The sequence below is a fragment of the Malania oleifera genome, chromosome 3 (assembly GCF_029873635.1).
Source record: "Malania oleifera isolate guangnan ecotype guangnan chromosome 3, ASM2987363v1, whole genome shotgun sequence".
Lineage (NCBI taxonomy): Eukaryota > Viridiplantae > Streptophyta > Magnoliopsida > Santalales > Ximeniaceae > Malania > Malania oleifera.
Genome location: NC_080419.1, coordinates 11,486,224 through 11,492,223, shown reverse-complemented (window position 1 = coordinate 11,492,223; position 6,000 = coordinate 11,486,224).

Sequence of the window (6,000 nt, the reverse complement as noted above, 5' to 3'; positions counted from 1 at the left end):
ATAAGCGGCAGAGTTATGATGCTTGATCTTGAACTGAGCACGTAGCTTCTCTATTATTGTATTATTGAGGTTCTTCACATTGTTTGTGATCAGTCTCTCAGGCAAGCCACATGGACTTATAATCTCTCTTTTCATGAACCTGCAAGCTACATTTTGGGTAAGCTAGCATATGAAGCGGCTTCTACCCACTTTCTAAAGTAATCAATTTCCACTAGCATAAAATGTGACCATTCAAAGCTTTTGGGTTGATGGGTCCTATTTCATCCATACCCCAAGCTGGAAAAGGCCATGGAGGCTACAAGACATGTAATGGACAAGGTGCTGCGTGGATATTATCTAAATTTGTGGCATTTTATTGCAAAATCAATGTAATATTTTTTCATGTTAGACCAATAATACCCAAACCTAAGTATTTCTCCAGCCATAAAGTGGTCATTTGCATGTGTAACATAGATACCCTAATGTTCTTCCTTTACCACCGTCTCTGCTTCCTTGGCTTTTAAGCACCTCAAAAGAGTCATGTTATGAACTTTTTTTGTATAGCACCTCTCCATTTAGGAGAAACCTTGTAGACAAACGTCTAATCGTCCTCTTGTCATTCTCAGATGCCCTCGATGGGTATTCCCGATTTTTGAGGTATTGTCATATAACATGAAACCAAGGCTAACCATTTGCATTCTCTTCAGTATTCTTGCAATGGGTTGGCTGATCATGGACTCGGATTAAGATTGGCTCAATATCCCTTTGGTTCCACTTTGAACATTACTGCTAAAGTAGCTAAAGTGTCCAACAACTGATTATTTTCCTTTTTCCAATATTCAAAATATATTTGCTCAAATTCCTCGACCATCTTTAGGATAAGCTTCTGGTAGGGTTTCAACTTTGAATATCTCATCTCTATTGAAAATTAAACTTGACTGGAGATGGCCGACAGCCCACCTCTAATGAATTTGGGCTGGAGTCAGGAGCAACCTCACCAAAATCTCACCAACTTCAGCCACCATTGTTGATTATATTGTTCTAGCCTTGCTATAAATAGATGTGTGTGTGTGTGTGTGTGTGTAATATAATATGTGGTTTAGAGAGGGTGAATAACCAGTGAGAAGAGAGAAATTGTATTTGAGAGTTCTTTGTATTTTGTTTCAGATTATCATTGAAATTAATTAAGTGTATTTGTGTGCAATCCTCACTGAGTTTCAATCACAACCAGTGATTGAATGAGTCACCTCCACCCATCAGTGGTATCAAAGTGTCTAGGTTCGCTGAAATTTGTCAAACAGAGGCAAATAGAGAGAAACTCAAATTTTCTCCCAGTTTTGAAGTTACTCAAAATTTATTTTTTAGCATACCATTGTGAAATTCGCATCAAGATGAGTCCAAAGGTGAAAACCACAACTCAAGCGAAGTCCAGGAGCCTCTACACAGGCTCACATGCACCGATAGACGAAACAGCGTCCTCCACACACGCTGCACGCGCCGACGAGGATACTAACTGCCAACATCACGCCCATCACGCACCCGCATGCGTCTTCTTCACCCGGCTGGTGAGATCTAACCCGGATACACGCAAACCCAATCCACAACCCAGCCCAGCAACCCAACACCAGACCTGCATGGATGACCCAACCCGGCTGACGGACCCACGTCCAATTGTCGACACGCGGCACGCCCAGAAGCCGCCACATGGCCCTAACAGTAATCACTCACGCCCTTTATCTCTGTTAACATCCATTAAGTTAAACCGGTCTAGTTAAACCGGTTCAGAATTGTTTTTTGGCCGGTTCAGTGATTTTTAAATGGGTTCTTTGCAACCCAAAACCAGTTACTAAAGTTTTTCGACCTTCTGAACATATTGGTGGCATCAGATTTGCCAAAATCTATTCCCATAATTCTTTTTTTTTTTTTTTTTGAAAGTTTTGTGGAGAAATCATGTCATAGAAGAAGTTCCGTGGGAACTTGAAGAGGAAATCAGACAGAAATATCCACACCTATTTAATGGGGTACAGTATTAGTCAATAATGTTCAAATAGAGGCAATTTTATTTATTTAGTACAATGTGATAAATGTATAGTTATATTTTAGACTATAGGATAGATAGTATTTTGGTTTTGGAAGAATTTTCTTTTATATATTTGTCATATCTTATAACCCTAATTGTAACCACAGTATTCATCTGCCATAAGTAAGGGTAAGTAATAAAATAAGTAGTCAATTTTTTTTTCTAAATGATGGTGTTCAATATAGATAGAAAATTTCAAGGACGAAATTTTATAATGAGGGAAGAATGTAGTAATCTAGATAATTATAAAAATTAAATAATAAAAAAATGAGAAAGAAAAGGAAATCTCAAAGGGGACTCAACAGGGTCTCGTCAACGAACGCAGAGCGTTCATCGACGAACAGTCTTCTTGGCCTTGTCAACGTGGACACGTGTCTCGTCAACGAGAACTTACCGAGAGTGCTGATTTCAAGGCCTGAAACTCGTCAACGAGGTTTAGGTGTTCGTCGAAGAACTCCCTTCTTGGACTCGTCGACAAGGTGTCGTGGCTCGTCGACGAGGCCACGTGGCTAGAGGTCTATAAAAAGCTGAAAATGACATTTTAGTGAGGAAATCAAAAATCTCTCAGTTCTCTCTCTCTCTCTTTCTCTCTCTCTCTCTCTCTCTCTCTCTCTCTCTCTCTCTCTCTCTCTCTCTCTCTCTCTCCTGCTCAGCTCTCCCTCCTTCTCTCTAGATTTCTCACCCTGTTTCTCCCCGTCTCAACGATCAGAAGTTGCCACATTGATCTTGGGGAGATTCTCTACAAGTTTGTTGGAATAAATTGTTGATTAGGGCAACTTGGGCACCATTTCAAAATCAAGGTAAGAAGATTATTTGGATATTTTTAGTATTACCAAGTTTATTTAAACTTAGATTTGGTGTTGTATGAGAATATATTGGTATTTTGTGAAGCAAAATTAGGGTGTTATATTTTTAGGGTGAGGGTATTTTTGGGACCCTGCAAGCATAGGTTAAGGTCCCCAGCAGATATTTTTCTAGGAGCCCAAGTATATTAAAGTTTAATAAATTGTGAATAGGCAAGTTCAGGAAGTGCGTGCGGGCGTGCGGGCGGCGTGCAACGTGCGTGCATGCGTGTGTGCTTGAAAGTTGAATTGGAGGCAAGCTCCCTAGTCAGATAGGTAAGGGAAATATGCTATGCTAAGAATTTCAGAAATTTCATCAATAGTATATATGTGTTTCGGGGTGAATTCTACAAGGTATAAATTATTTTATTATCAAAGAATATAGATTTTATTACAGGAGTTTGTTTATTTAATTGTGTGGCATGAGTTAATATTAGATCAGTTCAAGATTTATACAGTTTTTCAAAATATCATAATTTACAGTGTTTTTGCATAGAAACATGTTTTACTAGATTTTACAAAATTATGAATTACAGTGTATATATAGATAGATAAATTTTACAGACAGATATTATACCGACAGATTTATTTTGCAGACAGATATTATACAGACAGATATTTATCAGACAGATATTTTACAAATTATATACAGATAGATATTTTACAGTATTTACAAAATACCATGATTCCCAGAATTTCAGTAAAACCATAACACTCAGATATTACAGTATATACAGTTCAAATATTTCATATCAGATAATACAGATATTTCAGTTCAGATAATATAGTGTATTCAGATCAGCTTATAGTGTTATGGTTATTTTGGAATCATGATGAAATAGCAAGATAATTATATATATTATACAGTATCAGATCCCTAATGAATTATTTCAGACAAATTCAATCAGCAGAGTACGGTACCATTGCTATTACAGATCAGAGTGCAACCACACATCTTAAATAGTGTGTGGAAGGTTTCCGTCAATCATGTCTAGAGGGATTGCAAGCTCCCCAGAAGTTTGGGTTGAGGTGGCCAGTTTGGTGAGGTAGATACTACTACCGTGCCATGGAAAGGTTACAAATTGGCCGAGCTGAGGATGGGTGGAGTTATAGTTGACTTATCTGGTAGGCCAACCAGAGTTAAGTCCCGCCTACGGACCACACAACTCTGTCATGAGGGGTTAAATCATGACGTACAGTTTTTCAAGGTATATCTCACAGTTACGTATATGTATACAGATTTATAGAATATCAGCAAACATATTACAATACTAGAAGTATGAATAAGTAGAAACTCATATATTACAAATGTATTTTAAATCATAATAGATATGAAATATATTGTATATGTCTTATCAGCTTTCACTATTTTAGTTACTTATCAGTAGAGTATTTATATAGCTTTGTTGTCACACACTAGTAATAGCATATTTCCTCTTACTGAGTATTGTCTCACCCCTAGTGATTTAATATTTTCAGGTAATCTAGTTAAGCGAGTGAATCAGGCTTGCGGATAGAGAGGGTGATTACACTACCCTATTTGTAGTGTAAGTGTATATAGGAGATTGTATTTTTGAGTAGATGATACTGGGGTGATGTGTATATATGTATGTATGGTTTGGAAAGAATTACTGAATTTGTAAATGTGGATGTCCAGTTTATGTGTTCCGCTCTGTACGAAACTCTCTCTCTTCGATTTCGCTCCGATTACAGCCCGATTAGCTTATCAGACACCATTACAAGATTCAAGGAACGACCCTTAGCAAGTTCATCGTAGCAGATTGTTGGTTTGGGGTTTCTAGGCACCACTCCAAAGTTGAGGTAAGGAAGATAAATTATCAATTGTTTTATAATTTAATTGGTTATTTGGAGTATATGAGCCTTGGAAATTGTGAATGTGATTATTATTCTAGGGTTGAACTGATTAAACTAAGAAAAATGTGATTTCAGGGTTTTGAACTCTAAACACCGCGGGGGTGGAATTAGGGATTTTAGCAGGCCTCTCAGTAAGCCAGGTAAGGACAATAAATTATAACAATAGTTTTTGGGGAAATTAAATGATTGATTAAAGTATGTGAAATGTGAATGTAGTATATAGTTTTGAAAACTATGTAATGGATATCTTCACTGTGATTACTATATTATGATTATCAGATAAAAATTGTGTGGCATGAGAAATTTGAAATAATAGATTTATACTGGGAATGTGATTGAAACTGAAATATGTGATTTGCAATGAAATAATGATATTATGATACATATTGAAATGTTTTATTCGGATTTGAAGATATGGGAAACCCGGTATTGTTTTGTATAGATATGATGATATAAGATAATAAAGCATATATGTTTTGCTAGGAAATTATGAAATGAAATACAGATATGTTTTATACTGAAACGGTGATATGAGAAATACAAATATGTTTTATCCTGAAATAATGATATGTGTTATACATAGAGGTATTTTATACAAAAATGTTGAATTGATATATATACAGATATGAGATGAGATATATACACACATATGTGTCATGCAAAAATGATGAAATAAGAATTATACAGAAATGATGAGTATTACAGAAATCATGAAATGCGAATATAGAAATGTGGCAATGAGAATCCTGATGGACCATTATATATAGAGCAAGGTATCGTTGCTAGATATGTATTAGTGCAACCACACGTCTGGTTCGAAGTGTGGCAAGACAGTCGATTGGATTAGTGAAAGGTTGTGTTGCCCCCTAGAGTCCGGACCAAGATTTGGCAGGCTAATCGTACTATAGATGCATTCCCTTTTTTTATCTAACCGGGCAGGCCAACCGCGGTTAGATCCACCTTCAGGCCGCACAACCCGGTCATGAGGGATGAATAGATGACGATGTGAATATCCTCAGGGCAGCCATGGGCTATAAACGCAACGTGTATTATATACTGATGGATGCTCATGAGCTAGAAAATGTTATGAAAAGTGGAAAGTAAAATGAACAACCATGGGTTACAAACGCGACATGCTATATGTTGGTGGACACCCATAGGCTAGGGAATGTGAATATGAATATGAGAAATGAAAGAATGTGAAATTGATATGAGAAATGAACA